Raw genomic sequence first — 17,189 nt, 5'->3', positions numbered from 1 at the left:
ACTTGCTGCCGCTGCCAGTGTTTATCTGCATGGCAGCAGGGCATTTGGCCGTTGCCAGGAAGGCGTTTTTATGTAGATTCCTCCTCTTTCAGCACTGCATTGTGGTGCAAGCAAAAGAAGCAAATCCTGTCTGGCTTCCTCTCCGGCCTTTATTCACCTCCCGTGTAGCTGTGAGTGTGTGAGCCTGCAGGGCCCCATGGAATTGCCTAGAAGTAGGCTGAATCGCTGCAAGGGCTGAACAGCAGTATCGGGCAGGCTCGGGCAACGCGCGGCCCGTTCGGGTTATCGCTTCTCGGCCTTTTGGCTAAGATCAAGTGTAGTATCTGTTCTTATCAGTTTAATATCTGATACGTCCCCTATCTGGGGACCATATATTAAATGGATTTTTAGAACAGGGAGATGGAAATAGAGCTTGCTCTGTCCACTCCACGCATTGACCTGGTATTGCAGTATTTCCAGGACCGGTGCACCCTTTCCTTATGTGTTGACTAAAAGCAGATTCCAAAAGTGTTTTTTGTCTTTGCTATTGTTTCTGTCTTTCTGAAGGGATCTCCCCTTTTAATCCCATTATTTCAACACCTGTTGGACAATGCATGAGTGATAATGAGCTCATTGATTAAATGCAATTAATGAATAGATTGCCACCTCTTGTTGTGTGTCGTCTGTGTTTCTGTGTTTCCGGCATTTCACATTGGAACACCTCATTCACCTTCCTTGTCTTCTCTCCGCCCTCCCTTTTAGGTAAGTTAAAGAGCTGCACCTGAGCCAGCCACTGATTGATTGATTGATTGATTGATTGATTGATTGATTGATTGATTGATTGATTGATTGATTGATTGATTGATGCAGCACAACAGTCAAATAGTGGAGTGGAGTAGGGGAACAGCAAACAGCCAATAAAGCAGCCCGCCCGCTCGCCTGCCCGCCACAATGGACCTACCTGTGTACACTAGATGGATGTGATGGAATGTACTGTCGTCCCTACATTTCAAGAAGAAGTAAGAATTGCAGTTGCAACAAAGCCTTGCTTGCCTACAAAGAGAGCAGCAATTTGGATTTGTTACTATGTTACCTAGAAGAATAACAAACTGTGCAAGGATGGAGGTTGTAGGAGCAAGGAGAAGTTGTCTGTAAAGTTGGTGGATGCCTATTTTCCATTTTGCAGTCCCTTGTCTCCCTCTTGTGGCCTCCTGGAGGCAACTAGCTGTGCAAAAAAAAGACAGCCTGGCGGCCGGCTGTTGCAGTGTTGCCCTCTCAGGCAACACTGAGTGACTGACTGAGCCTCACCGTCTTATATAAAGTTCAGACGGAACTTTGCACGTGTCATAGTGGAGCCCTCAGGATTCCAGAGCCAGCTTTCTGACATCATAATGGGGCCTCAGAGATAAAAGCCTGGGCCCAGGCAGTGTTGGTCAGTGCTGCTCAGCAGGCAGCACTGGACTGGACTGGATTACAGCTGATACAAGGTGTGAAGGAACAAGGGGTGGCTGTGGGCATGCACTTGCTGCCGCTGCCAGTGTTTATCTGCATGGCAGCAGGGCATTTGGGCGTTGCCAGGAAGGCGTTTTTATGTAGATTCCTCCTCTTTCAGCACTGCATTGTGGTGCAAGCAAAAGAAGCAAATCCTGTCTGGCTTCCTCTCCGGCCTTTATTCACCTCCCGTGTAGCTGTGAGTGTGTGAGCCTGCAGGGCCCCATGGAATTGCCTAGAAGTAGGCTGAATCGCTGCAAGGGCTGAACAGCAGTATCGGGCAGGCTCGGGCAACGCGCGGCCCGTTCGGGTTATCGCTTCTCGGCCTTTTGGCTAAGATCAAGTGTAGTATCTGTTCTTATCAGTTTAATATCTGATACGTCCCCTATCTGGGGACCATATATTAAATGGATTTTTAGAACAGGGAGATGGAAATAGAGCTTGCTCTGTCCACTCCACGCATTGACCTGGTATTGCAGTATTTCCAGGACCGGTGCACCCTTTCCTTATGTGTTGACTAAAAGCAGATTCCAAAAGTGTTTTTTGTCTTTGCTATTGTTTCTGTCTTTCTGAAGGGATCTCCCCTTTTAATCCCATTATTTCAACACCTGTTGGACAATGCATGAGTGATAATGAGCTCATTGATTAAATGCAATTAATGAATAGATTGCCACCTCTTGTTGTGTGTCGTCTGTGTTTCTGTGTTTCCGGCATTTCACATTGGAACACCTCATTCACCTTCCTTGTCTTCTCTCCGCCCTCCCTTTTAGGTAAGTTAAAGAGCTGCACCTGAGCCAGCCACTGATTGATTTATTGATTGATTGATTGATTGATTGATTGATTGATTGATTGATGCAGCACAACAGTCAAATAGTGGAGTGGAGTAGGGGAACAGCAAACAGCCAATAAAGCAGCCCGCCCGCTCGCCTGCCCGCCACAATGGACCTACCTGTGTACACTAGATGGATGTGATGGAATGTACTGTCGTCCCTACATTTCAAGAAGAAGTAAGAATTGCAGTTGCAACAAAGCCTTGCTTGCCTACAAAGAGAGCAGCAATTTGGATTTGTTACTATGTTACCTAGAAGAATAACAAACTGTGCAAGGATGGAGGTTGTAGGAGCAAGGAGAAGTTGTCTGTAAAGTTGGTGGATGCCTATTTTCCATTTTGCAGTCCCTTGTCTCCCTCTTGTGGCCTCCTGGAGGCAACTAGCTGTGCAAAAAAAAGACAGCCTGGCGGCCGGCTGTTGCAGTGTTGCCCTCTCAGGCAACACTGAGTGACTGACTGAGCCTCACCGTCTTATATAAAGTTCAGACGGAACTTTGCACGTGTCATAGTGGAGCCCTCAGGATTCCAGAGCCAGCTTTCTGACATCATAATGGGGCCTCAGAGATAAAAGCCTGGGCCCAGGCAGTGTTGGTCAGTGCTGCTCAGCAGGCAGCACTGGACTGGACTGGATTACAGCTGATACAAGGTGTGAAGGAACAAGGGGTGGCTGTGGGCATGCACTTGCTGCCGCTGCCAGTGTTTATCTGCATGGCAGCAGGGCATTTGGGCGTTGCCAGGAAGGCGTTTTTATGTCGATTCCTCCTCTTTCAGCACTGCATTGTGGTGCAAGCAAAAGAAGCAAATCCTGTCTGGCTTCCTCTCCGGCCTTTATTCACCTCCCGTGTAGCTGTGAGTGTGTGAGCCTGCAGGGCCCCATGGAATTGCCTAGAAGTAGGCTGAATCGCTGCAAGGGCTGAACAGCAGTATCGGGCAGGCTCGGGCAACGCGCGGCCCGTTCGGGTTATCGCTTCTCGGCCTTTTGGCTAAGATCAAGTGTAGTATCTGTTCTTATCAGTTTAATATCTGATACGTCCCCTATCTGGGGACCATATATTAAATGGATTTTTAGAACAGGGAGATGGAAATAGAGCTTGCTCTGTCCACTCCACGCATTGACCTGGTATTGCAGTATTTCCAGGACCGGTGCACCCTTTCCTTATGTGTTGACTAAAAGCAGATTCCAAAAGTGTTTTTTGTCTTTGCTATTGTTTCTGTCTTTCTGAAGGGATCTCCCCTTTTAATCCCATTATTTCAACACCTGTTGGACAATGCATGAGTGATAATGAGCTCATTGATTAAATGCAATTAATGAATAGATTGCCACCTCTTGTTGTGTGTCGTCTGTGTTTCTGTGTTTCCGGCATTTCACATTGGAACACCTCATTCACCTTCCTTGTCTTCTCTCCGCCCTCCCTTTTAGGTAAGTTAAAGAGCTGCACCTGAGCCAGCCACTGATTGATTGATTGATTGATTGATTGATTGATTGATTGATTGATTGATTGATTGATTGATGCAGCACAACAGTCAAATAGTGGAGTGGAGTAGGGGAACAGCAAACAGCCAATAAAGCAGCCCGCCCGCTCGCCTGCCCGCCACAATGGACCTACCTGTGTACACTAGATGGATGTGATGGAATGTACTGTCGTCCCTACATTTCAAGAAGAAGTAAGAATTGCAGTTGCAACAAAGCCTTGCTTGCCTACAAAGAGAGCAGCAATTTGGATTTGTTACTATGTTACCTAGAAGAATAACAAACTGTGCAAGGATGGAGGTTGTAGGAGCAAGGAGAAGTTGTCTGTAAAGTTGGTGGATGCCTATTTTCCATTTTGCAGTCCCTTGTCTCCCTCTTGTGGCCTCCTGGAGGCAACTAGCTGTGCAAAAAAAAGACAGCCTGGCGGCCGGCTGTTGCAGTGTTGCCCTCTCAGGCAACACTGAGTGACTGACTGAGCCTCACCGTCTTATATAAAGTTCAGACGGAACTTTGCACGTGTCATAGTGGAGCCCTCAGGATTCCAGAGCCAGCTTTCTGACATCATAATGGGGCCTCAGAGATAAAAGCCTGGGCCCAGGCAGTGTTGGTCAGTGCTGCTCAGCAGGCAGCACTGGACTGGACTGGATTACAGCTGATACAAGGTGTGAAGGAACAAGGGGTGGCTGTGGGCATGCACTTGCTGCCGCTGCCAGTGTTTATCTGCATGGCAGCAGGGCATTTGGGCGTTGCCAGGAAGGCGTTTTTATGTAGATTCCTCCTCTTTCAGCACTGCATTGTGGTGCAAGCAAAAGAAGCAAATCCTGTCTGGCTTCCTCTCCGGCCTTTATTCACCTCCCGTGTAGCTGTGAGTGTGTGAGCCTGCAGGGCCCCATGGAATTGCCTAGAAGTAGGCTGAATCGCTGCAAGGGCTGAACAGCAGTATCGGGCAGGCTCGGGCAACGCGCGGCCCGTTCGGGTTATCGCTTCTCGGCCTTTTGGCTAAGATCAAGTGTAGTATCTGTTCTTATCAGTTTAATATCTGATACGTCCCCTATCTGGGGACCATATATTAAATGGATTTTTAGAACAGGGAGATGGAAATAGAGCTTGCTCTGTCCACTCCACGCATTGACCTGGTATTGCAGTATTTCCAGGACCGGTGCACCCTTTCCTTATGTGTTGACTAAAAGCAGATTCCAAAAGTGTTTTTTGTCTTTGCTATTGTTTCTGTCTTTCTGAAGGGATCTCCCCTTTTAATCCCATTATTTCAACACCTGTTGGACAATGCATGAGTGATAATGAGCTCATTGATTAAATGCAATTAATGAATAGATTGCCACCTCTTGTTGTGTGTCGTCTGTGTTTCTGTGTTTCTGGCATTTCACATTGGAACACCTCATTCACCTTCCTTGTCTTCTCTCCGCCCTCCCTTTTAGGTAAGTTAAAGAGCTGCACCTGAGCCAGCCACTGATTGATTGATTGATTGATTGATTGATTGATTGATTGATTGATTGATTGATTGATGCAGCACAACAGTCAAATAGTGGAGTGGAGTAGGGGAACAGCAAACAGCCAATAAAGCAGCCCGCCCGCTCGCCTGCCCGCCACAATGGACCTACCTGTGTACACTAGATGGATGTGATGGAATGTACTGTCGTCCCTACATTTCAAGAAGAAGTAAGAATTGCAGTTGCAACAAAGCCTTGCTTGCCTACAAAGAGAGCAGCAATTTGGATTTGTTACTATGTTACCTAGAAGAATAACAAACTGTGCAAGGATGGAGGTTGTAGGAGCAAGGAGAAGTTGTCTGTAAAGTTGGTGGATGCCTATTTTCCATTTTGCAGTCCCTTGTCTCCCTCTTGTGGCCTCCTGGAGGCAACTAGCTGTGCAAAAAAAAGACAGCCTGGCGGCCGGCTGTTGCAGTGTTGCCCTCTCAGGCAACACTGAGTGACTGACTGAGCCTCACCGTCTTATATAAAGTTCAGACGGAACTTTGCACGTGTCATAGTGGAGCCCTCAGGATTCCAGAGCCAGCTTTCTGACATCATAATGGGGCCTCAGAGATAAAAGCCTGGGCCCAGGCAGTGTTGGTCAGTGCTGCTCAGCAGGCAGCACTGGACTGGACTGGATTACAGCTGATACAAGGTGTGAAGGAACAAGGGGTGGCTGTGGGCATGCACTTGCTGCCGCTGCCAGTGTTTATCTGCATGGCAGCAGGGCATTTGGGCGTTGCCAGGAAGGCGTTTTTATGTAGATTCCTCCTCTTTCAGCACTGCATTGTGGTGCAAGCAAAAGAAGCAAATCCTGTCTGGCTTCCTCTCCGGCCTTTATTCACCTCCCGTGTAGCTGTGAGTGTGTGAGCCTGCAGGGCCCCATGGAATTGCCTAGAAGTAGGCTGAATCGCTGCAAGGGCTGAACAGCAGTATCGGGCAGGCTCGGGCAACGCGCGGCCCGTTCGGGTTATCGCTTCTCGGCCTTTTGGCTAAGATCAAGTGTAGTATCTGTTCTTATCAGTTTAATATCTGATACGTCCCCTATCTGGGGACCATATATTAAATGGATTTTTAGAACAGGGAGATGGAAATAGAGCTTGCTCTGTCCACTCCACGCATTGACCTGGTATTGCAGTATTTCCAGGACCGGTGCACCCTTTCCTTATGTGTTGACTAAAAGCAGATTCCAAAAGTGTTTTTTGTCTTTGCTATTGTTTCTGTCTTTCTGAAGGGATCTCCCCTTTTAATCCCATTATTTCAACACCTGTTGGACAATGCATGAGTGATAATGAGCTCATTGATTAAATGCAATTAATGAATAGATTGCCACCTCTTGTTGTGTGTCGTCTGTGTTTCTGTGTTTCCGGCATTTCACATTGGAACACCTCATTCACCTTCCTTGTCTTCTCTCCGCCCTCCCTTTTAGGTAAGTTAAAGAGCTGCACCTGAGCCAGCCACTGATTGATTGATTGATTGATTGATTGATTGATTGATTGATTGATTGATTGATGCAGCACAACAGTCAAATAGTGGAGTGGAGTAGGGGAACAGCAAACAGCCAATAAAGCAGCCCGCCCGCTCGCCTGCCCGCCACAATGGACCTACCTGTGTACACTAGATGGATGTGATGGAATGTACTGTTGTCCCTACATTTCAAGAAGAAGTAAGAATTGCAGTTGCAACAAAGCCTTGCTTGCCTACAAAGAGAGCAGCAATTTGGATTTGTTACTATGTTACCTAGAAGAATAACAAACTGTGCAAGGATGGAGGTTGTAGGAGCAAGGAGAAGTTGTCTGTAAAGTTGGTGGATGCCTATTTTCCATTTTGCAGTCCCTTGTCTCCCTCTTGTGGCCTCCTGGAGGCAACTAGCTGTGCAAAAAAAAGACAGCCTGGCGGCCGGCTGTTGCAGTGTTGCCCTCTCAGGCAACACTGAGTGACTGACTGAGCCTCACCGTCTTATATAAAGTTCAGACGGAACTTTGCACGTGTCATAGTGGAGCCCTCAGGATTCCAGAGCCAGCTTTCTGACATCATAATGGGGCCTCAGAGATAAAAGCCTGGGCCCAGGCAGTGCTGGTCAGTGCTGCTCAGCAGGCAGCACTGGACTGGACTGGATTACAGCTGATACAAGGTGTGAAGGAACAAGGGGTGGCTGTGGGCATGCACTTGCTGCCGCTGCCAGTGTTTATCTGCATGGCAGCAGGGCATTTGGGCGTTGCCAGGAAGGCGTTTTTATGTAGATTCCTCCTCTTTCAGCACTGCATTGTGGTGCAAGCAAAAGAAGCAAATCCTGTCTGGCTTCCTCTCCGGCCTTTATTCACCTCCCGTGTAGCTGTGAGTGTGTGAGCCTGCAGGGCCCCATGGAATTGCCTAGAAGTAGGCTGAATCGCTGCAAGGGCTGAACAGCAGTATCGGGCAGGCTCGGGCAACGCGCGGCCCGTTCGGGTTATCGCTTCTCGGCCTTTTGGCTAAGATCAAGTGTAGTATCTGTTCTTATCAGTTTAATATCTGATACGTCCCCTATCTGGGGACCATATATTAAATGGATTTTTAGAACAGGGAGATGGAAATAGAGCTTGCTCTGTCCACTCCACGCATTGACCTGGTATTGCAGTATTTCCAGGACCGGTGCACCCTTTCCTTATGTGTTGACTAAAAGCAGATTCCAAAAGTGTTTTTTGTCTTTGCTATTGTTTCTGTCTTTCTGAAGGGATCTCCCCTTTTAATCCCATTATTTCAACACCTGTTGGACAATGCATGAGTGATAATGAGCTCATTGATTAAATGCAATTAATGAATAGATTGCCACCTCTTGTTGTGTGTCGTCTGTGTTTCTGTGTTTCCGGCATTTCACATTGGAACACCTCATTCACCTTCCTTGTCTTCTCTCCGCCCTCCCTTTTAGGTAAGTTAAAGAGCTGCACCTGAGCCAGCCACTGATTGATTGATTGATTGATTGATTGATTGATTGATTGATTGATTGATGCAGCACAACAGTCAAATAGTGGAGTGGAGTAGGGGAACAGCAAACAGCCAATAAAGCAGCCCGCCCGCTCGCCTGCCCGCCACAATGGACCTACCTGTGTACACTAGATGGATGTGATGGAATGTACTGTCGTCCCTACATTTCAAGAAGAAGTAAGAATTGCAGTTGCAACAAAGCCTTGCTTGCCTACAAAGAGAGCAGCAATTTGGATTTGTTACTATGTTACCTAGAAGAATAACAAACTGTGCAAGGATGGAGGTTGTAGGAGCAAGGAGAAGTTGTCTGTAAAGTTGGTGGATGCCTATTTTCCATTTTGCAGTCCCTTGTCTCCCTCTTGTGGCCTCCTGGAGGCAACTAGCTGTGCAAAAAAAAGACAGCCTGGCGGCCGGCTGTTGCAGTGTTGCCCTCTCAGGCAACACTGAGTGACTGACTGAGCCTCACCGTCTTATATAAAGTTCAGACGGAACTTTGCACGTGTCATAGTGGAGCCCTCAGGATTCCAGAGCCAGCTTTCTGACATCATAATGGGGCCTCAGAGATAAAAGCCTGGGCCCAGGCAGTGTTGGTCAGTGCTGCTCAGCAGGCAGCACTGGACTGGACTGGATTACAGCTGATACAAGGTGTGAAGGAACAAAGGGTGGCTGTGGGCATGCACTTGCTGCCGCTGCCAGTGTTTATCTGCATGGCAGCAGGGCATTTGGGCGTTGCCAGGAAGGCGTTTTTATGTAGATTCCTCCTCTTTCAGCACTGCATTGTGGTGCAAGCAAAAGAAGCAAATCCTGTCTGGCTTCCTCTCCGGCCTTTATTCACCTCCCGTGTAGCTGTGAGTGTGTGAGCCTGCAGGGCCCCATGGAATTGCCTAGAAGTAGGCTGAATCGCTGCAAGGGCTGAACAGCAGTATCGGGCAGGCTCGGGCAACGCGCGGCCCGTTCGGGTTATCGCTTCTCGGCCTTTTGGCTAAGATCAAGTGTAGTATCTGTTCTTATCAGTTTAATATCTGATACGTCCCCTATCTGGGGACCATATATTAAATGGATTTTTAGAACAGGGAGATGGAAATAGAGCTTGCTCTGTCCACTCCACGCATTGACCTGGTATTGCAGTATTTCCAGGACCGGTGCACCCTTTCCTTATGTGTTGACTAAAAGCAGATTCCAAAAGTGTTTTTTGTCTTTGCTATTGTTTCTGTCTTTCTGAAGGGATCTCCCCTTTTAATCCCATTATTTCAACACCTGTTGGACAATGCATGAGTGATAATGAGCTCATTGATTAAATGCAATTAATGAATAGATTGCCACCTCTTGTTGTGTGTCGTCTGTGTTTCTGTGTTTCCGGCATTTCACATTGGAACACCTCATTCACCTTCCTTGTCTTCTCTCCGCCCTCCCTTTTAGGTAAGTTAAAGAGCTGCACCTGAGCCAGCCACTGATTGATTGATTGATTGATTGATTGATTGATTGATTGATTGATTGATGCAGCACAACAGTCAAATAGTGGAGTGGAGTAGGGGAACAGCAAACAGCCAATAAAGCAGCCCGCCCGCTCGCCTGCCCGCCACAATGGACCTACCTGTGTACACTAGATGGATGTGATGGAATGTACTGTCGTCCCTACATTTCAAGAAGAAGTAAGAATTGCAGTTGCAACAAAGCCTTGCTTGCCTACAAAGAGAGCAGCAATTTGGATTTGTTACTATGTTACCTAGAAGAATAACAAACTGTGCAAGGATGGAGGTTGTAGGAGCAAGGAGAAGTTGTCTGTAAAGTTAGTGGATGCCTATTTTCCATTTTGCAGTCCCTTGTCTCCCTCTTGTGGCCTCCTGGAGGCAACTAGCTGTGCAAAAAAAAGACAGCCTGGCGGCCGGCTGTTGCAGTGTTGCCCTCTCAGGCAACACTGAGTGACTGACTGAGCCTCACCGTCTTATATAAAGTTCAGACGGAACTTTGCACGTGTCATAGTGGAGCCCTCAGGATTCCAGAGCCAGCTTTCTGACATCATAATGGGGCCTCAGAGATAAAAGCCTGGGCCCAGGCAGTGTTGGTCAGTGCTGCTCAGCAGGCAGCACTGGACTGGACTGGATTACAGCTGATACAAGGTGTGAAGGAACAAGGGGTGGCTGTGGGCATGCACTTGCTGCCGCTGCCAGTGTTTATCTGCATGGCAGCAGGGCATTTGGGCGTTGCCAGGAAGGCGTTTTTATGTAGATTCCTCCTCTTTCAGCACTGCATTGTGGTGCAAGCAAAAGAAGCAAATCCTGTCTGGCTTCCTCTCCGGCCTTTATTCACCTCCCGTGTAGCTGTGAGTGTGTGAGCCTGCAGGGCCCCATGGAATTGCCTAGAAGTAGGCTGAATCGCTGCAAGGGCTGAACAGCAGTATCGGGCAGGCTCGGGCAACGCGCGGCCCGTTCGGGTTATCGCTTCTCGGCCTTTTGGCTAAGATCAAGTGTAGTATCTGTTCTTATCAGTTTAATATCTGATACGTCCCCTATCTGGGGACCATATATTAAATGGATTTTTAGAACAGGGAGATGGAAATAGAGCTTGCTCTGTCCACTCCACGCATTGACCTGGTATTGCAGTATTTCCAGGACCGGTGCACCCTTTCCTTATGTGTTGACTAAAAGCAGATTCCAAAAGTGTTTTTTGTCTTTGCTATTGTTTCTGTCTTTCTGAAGGGATCTCCCCTTTTAATCCCATTATTTCAACACCTGTTGGACAATGCATGAGTGATAATGAGCTCATTGATTAAATGCAATTAATGAATAGATTGCCACCTCTTGTTGTGTGTCGTCTGTGTTTCTGTGTTTCCGGCATTTCACATTGGAACACCTCATTCACCTTCCTTGTCTTCTCTCCGCCCTCCCTTTTAGGTAAGTTAAAGAGCTGCACCTGAGCCAGCCACTGATTGATTGATTGATTGATTGATTGATTGATTGATTGATTGATTGATTGATTGATTGCAGCACAACAGTCAAATAGTGGAGTGGAGTAGGGGAACAGCAAACAGCCAATAAAGCAGCCCGCCCGCTCGCCTGCCCGCCACAATGGACCTACCTGTGTACACTAGATGGATGTGATGGAATGTACTGTCGTCCCTACATTTCAAGAAGAAGTAAGAATTGCAGTTGCAACAAAGCCTTGCTTGCCTACAAAGAGAGCAGCAATTTGGATTTGTTACTATGTTACCTAGAAGAATAACAAACTGTGCAAGGATGGAGGTTGTAGGAGCAAGGAGAAGTTGTCTGTAAAGTTGGTGGATGCCTATTTTCCATTTTGCAGTCCCTTGTCTCCCTCTTGTGGCCTCCTGGAGGCAACTAGCTGTGCAAAAAAAAGACAGCCTGGCGGCCGGCTGTTGCAGTGTTGCCCTCTCAGGCAACACTGAGTGACTGACTGAGCCTCACCGTCTTATATAAAGTTCAGACGGAACTTTGCACGTGTCATAGTGGAGCCCTCAGGATTCCAGAGCCAGCTTTCTGACATCATAATGGGGCCTCAGAGATAAAAGCCTGGGCCCAGGCAGTGTTGGTCAGTGCTGCTCAGCAGGCAGCACTGGACTGGACTGGATTACAGCTGATACAAGGTGTGAAGGAACAAGGGGTGGCTGTGGGCATGCACTTGCTGCCGCTGCCAGTGTTTATCTGCATGGCAGCAGGGCATTTGGGCGTTGCCAGGAAGGCGTTTTTATGTAGATTCCTCCTCTTTCAGCACTGCATTGTGGTGCAAGCAAAAGAAGCAAATCCTGTCTGGCTTCCTCTCCGGCCTTTATTCAGTGTAGCTGTGAGTGTGTGAGCCTGCAGGGCCCCATGGAATTGCCTAGAAGTAGGCTGAATCGCTGCAAGGGCTGAACAGCAGTATCGGGCAGGCTCGGGCAACGCGCGGCCCGTTCGGGTTATCGCTTCTCGGCCTTTTGGCTAAGATCAAGTGTAGTATCTGTTCTTATCAGTTTAATATCTGATACGTCCCCTATCTGGGGACCATATATTAAATGGATTTTTAGAACAGGGAGATGGAAATAGAGCTTGCTCTGTCCACTCCACGCATTGACCTGGTATTGCAGTATTTCCAGGACCGGTGCACCCTTTCCTTATGTGTTGACTAAAAGCAGATTCCAAAAGTGTTTTTTGTCTTTGCTATTGTTTCTGTCTTTCTGAAGGGATCTCCCCTTTTAATCCCATTATTTCAACACCTGTTGGACAATGCATGAGTGATAATGAGCTCATTGATTAAATGCAATTAATGAATAGATTGCCACCTCTTGTTGTGTGTCGTCTGTGTTTCTGTGTTTCCGGCATTTCACATTGGAACACCTCATTCACCTTCCTTGTCTTCTCTCCGCCCTCCCTTTTAGGTAAGTTAAAGAGCTGCACCTGAGCCAGCCACTGATTGATTGATTGATTGATTGATTGATTGATTGATTGATTGATTGATTGATTGATGCAGCACAACAGTCAAATAGTGGAGTGGAGTAGGGGAACAGCAAACAGCCAATAAAGCAGCCCGCCCGCTCGCCTGCCCGCCACAATGGACCTACCTGTGTACACTAGATGGATGTGATGGAATGTACTGTCGTCCCTACATTTCAAGAAGAAGTAAGAATTGCAGTTGCAACAAAGCCTTGCTTGCCTACAAAGAGAGCAGCAATTTGGATTTGTTACTATGTTACCTAGAAGAATAACAAACTGTGCAAGGATGGAGGTTGTAGGAGCAAGGAGAAGTTGTCTGTAAAGTTGGTGGATGCCTATTTTCCATTTTGCAGTCCCTTGTCTCCCTCTTGTGGCCTCCTGGAGGCAACTAGCTGTGCAAAAAAAAGACAGCCTGGCGGCCGGCTGTTGCAGTGTTGCCCTCTCAGGCAACACTGAGTGACTGACTGAGCCTCACCGTCTTATATAAAGTTCAGACGGAACTTTGCACGTGTCATAGTGGAGCCCTCAGGATTCCAGAGCCAGCTTTCTGACATCATAATGGGGCCTCAGAGATAAAAGCCTGGGCCCAGGCAGTGTTGGTCAGTGCTGCTCAGCAGGCAGCACTGGACTGGACTGGATTACAGCTGATACAAGGTGTGAAGGAACAAGGGGTGGCTGTGGGCATGCACTTGCTGCCGCTGCCAGTGTTTATCTGCATGGCAGCAGGGCATTTGGGCGTTGCCAGGAAGGCGTTTTTATGTAGATTCCTCCTCTTTCAGCACTGCATTGTGGTGCAAGCAAAAGAAGCAAATCCTGTCTGGCTTCCTCTCCGGCCTTTATTCACCTCCCGTGTAGCTGTGAGTGTGTGAGCCTGCAGGGCCCCATGGAATTGCCTAGAAGTAGGCTGAATCGCTGCAAGGGCTGAACAGCAGTATCGGGCAGGCTCGGGCAACGCGCGGCCCGTTCGGGTTATCGCTTCTCGGCCTTTTGGCTAAGATCAAGTGTAGTATCTGTTCTTATCAGTTTAATATCTGATACGTCCCCTATCTGGGGACCATATATTAAATGGATTTTTAGAACAGGGAGATGGAAATAGAGCTTGCTCTGTCCACTCCACGCATTGACCTGGTATTGCAGTATTTCCAGGACCGGTGCACCCTTTCCTTATGTGTTGACTAAAAGCAGATTCCAAAAGTGTTTTTTGTCTTTGCTATTGTTTCTGTCTTTCTGAAGGGATCTCCCCTTTTAATCCCATTATTTCAACACCTGTTGGACAATGCATGAGTGATAATGAGCTCATTGATTAAATGCAATTAATCAATAGATTGCCACCTCTTGTTGTGTGTCGTCTGTGTTTCTGTGTTTCCGGCATTTCACATTGGAACACCTCATTCACCTTCCTTGTCTTCTCTCCGCCCTCCCTTTTAGGTAAGTTAAAGAGCTGCACCTGAGCCAGCCACTGATTGATTGATTGATTGATTGATTGATTGATTGATTGATTGATTGATTGATTGATTGATGCAGCACAACAGTCAAATAGTGGAGTGGAGTAGGGGAACAGCAAACAGCCAATAAAGCAGCCCGCCCGCTCGCCTGCCCGCCACAATGGACCTACCTGTGTACACTAGATGGATGTGATGGAATGTACTGTCGTCCCTACATTTCAAGAAGAAGTAAGAATTGCAGTTGCAACAAAGCCTTGCTTGCCTACAAAGAGAGCAGCAATTTGGATTTGTTACTATGTTACCTAGAAGAATAACAAACTGTGCAAGGATGGAGGTTGTAGGAGCAAGGAGAAGTTGTCTGTAAAGTTGGTGGATGCCTATTTTCCATTTTGCAGTCCCTTGTCTCCCTCTTGTGGCCTCCTGGAGGCAACTAGCTGTGCAAAAAAAAGACAGCCTGGCGGCCGGCTGTTGCAGTGTTGCCCTCTCAGGCAACACTGAGTGACTGACTGAGCCTCACCGTCTTATATAAAGTTCAGACGGAACTTTGCACGTGTCATAGTGGAGCCCTCAGGATTCCAGAGCCAGCTTTCTGACATCATAATGGGGCCTCAGAGATAAAAGCCTGGGCCCAGGCAGTGTTGGTCAGTGCTGCTCAGCAGGCAGCACTGGACTGGACTGGATTACAGCTGATACAAGGTGTGAAGGAACAAGGGGTGGCTGTGGGCATGCACTTGCTGCCGCTGCCAGTGTTTATCTGCATGGCAGCAGGGCATTTGGGCGTTGCCAGGAAGGCGTTTTTATGTAGATTCCTCCTCTTTCAGCACTGCATTGTGGTGCAAGCAAAAGAAGCAAATCCTGTCTGGCTTCCTCTCCGGCCTTTATTCACCTCCCGTGTAGCTGTGAGTGTGTGAGCCTGCAGGGCCCCATGGAATTGCCTAGAAGTAGGCTGAATCGCTGCAAGGGCTGAACAGCAGTATCGGGCAGGCTCGGGCAACGCGCGGCCCGTTCGGGTTATCGCTTCTCGGCCTTTTGGCTAAGATCAAGTGTAGTATCTGTTCTTATCAGTTTAATATCTGATACGTCCCCTATCTGGGGACCATATATTAAATGGATTTTTAGAACAGGGAGATGGAAATAGAGCTTGCTCTGTCCACTCCACGCATTGACCTGGTATTGCAGTATTTCCAGGACCGGTGCACCCTTTCCTTATGTGTTGACTAAAAGCAGATTCCAAAAGTGTTTTTTGTCTTTGCTATTGTTTCTGTCTTTCTGAAGGGATCTCCCCTTTTAATCCCATTATTTCAACACCTGTTGGACAATGCATGAGTGATAATGAGCTCATTGATTAAATGCAATTAATGAATAGATTGCCACCTCTTGTTGTGTGTCGTCTGTGTTTCTGTGTTTCCGGCATTTCACATTGGAACACCTCATTCACCTTCCTTGTCTTCTCTCCGCCCTCCCTTTTAGGTAAGTTAAAGAGCTGCACCTGAGCCAGCCACTGATTGATTGATTGATTGATTGATTGATTGATTGATTGATTGATTGATTGATGCAGCACAACAGTCAAATAGTGGAGTGGAGTAGGGGAACAGCAAACAGCCAATAAAGCAGCCCGCCCGCTCGCCTGCCCGCCACAATGGACCTACCTGTGTACACTAGATGGATGTGATGGAATGTACTGTCGTCCCTACATTTCAAGAAGAAGTAAGAATTGCAGTTGCAACAAAGCCTTGCTTGCCTACAAAGAGAGCAGCAATTTGGATTTGTTACTATGTTACCTAGAAGAATAACAAACTGTGCAAGGATGGAGGTTGTAGGAGCAAGGAGAAGTTGTCTGTAAAGTTGGTGGATGCCTATTTTCCATTTTGCAGTCCCTTGTCTCCCTCTTGTGGCCTCCTGGAGGCAACTAGCTGTGCAAAAAAAAGACAGCCTGGCGGCCGGCTGTTGCAGTGTTGCCCTCTCAGGCAACACTGAGTGACTGACTGAGCCTCACCGTCTTATATAAAGTTCAGACGGAACTTTGCACGTGTCATAGTGGAGCCCTCAGGATTCCAGAGCCAGCTTTCTGACATCATAATGGGGCCTCAGAGATAAAAGCCTGGGCCCAGGCAGTGTTGGTCAGTGCTGCTCAGCAGGCAGCACTGGACTGGACTGGATTACAGCTGATACAAGGTGTGAAGGAACAAGGGGTGGCTGTGGGCATGCACTTGCTGCCGCTGCCAGTGTTTATCTGCATGGCAGCAGGGCATTTGGGCGTTGCCAGGAAGGCGTTTTTATGTAGATTCCTCCTCTTTCAGCACTGCATTGTGGTGCAAGCAAAAGAAGCAAATCCTGTCTGGCTTCCTCTCCGGCCTTTATTCACCTCCCGTGTAGCTGTGAGTGTGTGAGCCTGCAGGGCCCCATGGAATTGCCTAGAAGTAGGCTGAATCGCTGCAAGGGCTGAACAGCAGTATCGGGCAGGCTCGGGCAACGCGCGGCCCGTTCGGGTTATCGCTTCTCGGCCTTTTGGCTAAGATCAAGTGTAGTATCTGTTCTTATCAGTTTAATATCTGATACGTCCCCTATCTGGGGACCATATATTAAATGGATTTTTAGAACAGGGAGATGGAAATAGAGCTTGCTCTGTCCACTCCACGCATTGACCTGGTATTGCAGTATTTCCAGGACCGGTGCACCCTTTCCTTATGTGTTGACTAAAAGCAGATTCCAAAAGTGTTTTTTGTCTTTGCTATTGTTTCTGTCTTTCTGAAGGGATCTCCCCTTTTAATCCCATTATTTCAACACCTGTTGGACAATGCATGAGTGATAATGAGCTCATTGATTAAATGCAATTAATGAATAGATTGCCACCTCTTGTTGTGTGTCGTCTGTGTTTCTGTGTTTCCGGCATTTCACATTGGAACACCTCATTCACCTTCCTTGTCTTCTCTCCGCCCTCCCTTTTAGGTAAGTTAAAGAGCTGCACCTGAGCCAGCCACTGATTGATTGATTGATTGATTGATTGATTGATTGATTGATTGATGCAGCACAACAGTCAAATAGTGGAGTGGAGTAGGGGAACAGCAAACAGCCAATAAAGCAGCCCGCCCG

General features: G+C 47.7%; 12 non-coding genes across 12 annotated transcripts; all 12 read left to right on the top strand.

Moving 5' to 3' along the window:
- The first annotated feature begins 284 nt into the window (after positions 1-284).
- Positions 285-475, top strand: LOC142694736 (U2 spliceosomal RNA). The gene has a single exon (XR_012862919.1). It is a non-coding gene; the product is annotated as a U2 spliceosomal RNA (small nuclear RNA).
- A 1,308-nt stretch (positions 476-1,783) lies between these two features.
- Positions 1,784-1,974, top strand: LOC142694724 (U2 spliceosomal RNA). The gene has a single exon (XR_012862908.1). It is a non-coding gene; the product is annotated as a U2 spliceosomal RNA (small nuclear RNA).
- A 1,288-nt stretch (positions 1,975-3,262) lies between these two features.
- LOC142694711 (U2 spliceosomal RNA) lies at positions 3,263-3,453 on the top strand. The gene has a single exon (XR_012862896.1). It is a non-coding gene; the product is annotated as a U2 spliceosomal RNA (small nuclear RNA).
- Positions 3,454-4,749: 1,296 nt separating this feature from the next.
- LOC142694699 (U2 spliceosomal RNA) lies at positions 4,750-4,940 on the top strand. The gene has a single exon (XR_012862885.1). It is a non-coding gene; the product is annotated as a U2 spliceosomal RNA (small nuclear RNA).
- A 1,292-nt stretch (positions 4,941-6,232) lies between these two features.
- Positions 6,233-6,423, top strand: LOC142694687 (U2 spliceosomal RNA). The gene has a single exon (XR_012862874.1). It is a non-coding gene; the product is annotated as a U2 spliceosomal RNA (small nuclear RNA).
- A 1,288-nt stretch (positions 6,424-7,711) lies between these two features.
- On the top strand, positions 7,712-7,902 carry LOC142694675 (U2 spliceosomal RNA). Its single transcript, XR_012862863.1, has one exon. It is a non-coding gene; the product is annotated as a U2 spliceosomal RNA (small nuclear RNA).
- A 1,284-nt stretch (positions 7,903-9,186) lies between these two features.
- Positions 9,187-9,377, top strand: LOC142694663 (U2 spliceosomal RNA). The gene has a single exon (XR_012862852.1). It is a non-coding gene; the product is annotated as a U2 spliceosomal RNA (small nuclear RNA).
- Positions 9,378-10,661: 1,284 nt separating this feature from the next.
- Positions 10,662-10,852, top strand: LOC142694650 (U2 spliceosomal RNA). The gene has a single exon (XR_012862841.1). It is a non-coding gene; the product is annotated as a U2 spliceosomal RNA (small nuclear RNA).
- Positions 10,853-12,139: 1,287 nt separating this feature from the next.
- On the top strand, positions 12,140-12,330 carry LOC142694638 (U2 spliceosomal RNA). The gene has a single exon (XR_012862830.1). It is a non-coding gene; the product is annotated as a U2 spliceosomal RNA (small nuclear RNA).
- Positions 12,331-13,622: 1,292 nt separating this feature from the next.
- LOC142694626 (U2 spliceosomal RNA) lies at positions 13,623-13,813 on the top strand. Its single transcript, XR_012862819.1, has one exon. It is a non-coding gene; the product is annotated as a U2 spliceosomal RNA (small nuclear RNA).
- Positions 13,814-15,109: 1,296 nt separating this feature from the next.
- Positions 15,110-15,300, top strand: LOC142694614 (U2 spliceosomal RNA). The gene has a single exon (XR_012862808.1). It is a non-coding gene; the product is annotated as a U2 spliceosomal RNA (small nuclear RNA).
- A 1,288-nt stretch (positions 15,301-16,588) lies between these two features.
- Positions 16,589-16,779, top strand: LOC142694602 (U2 spliceosomal RNA). Its single transcript, XR_012862797.1, has one exon. It is a non-coding gene; the product is annotated as a U2 spliceosomal RNA (small nuclear RNA).
- Positions 16,780-17,189: the final 410 nt, after the last annotated feature.

This window comes from Rhinoderma darwinii, assembly GCF_050947455.1.
Source record: "Rhinoderma darwinii isolate aRhiDar2 chromosome 5 unlocalized genomic scaffold, aRhiDar2.hap1 SUPER_5_unloc_46, whole genome shotgun sequence".
NCBI classification, from domain to species: domain Eukaryota; kingdom Metazoa; phylum Chordata; class Amphibia; order Anura; family Rhinodermatidae; genus Rhinoderma; species Rhinoderma darwinii.
The sequence above is the reverse complement of the archived record's forward strand: the minus strand, read 5'-3'. Positions and strand labels throughout refer to the sequence as shown.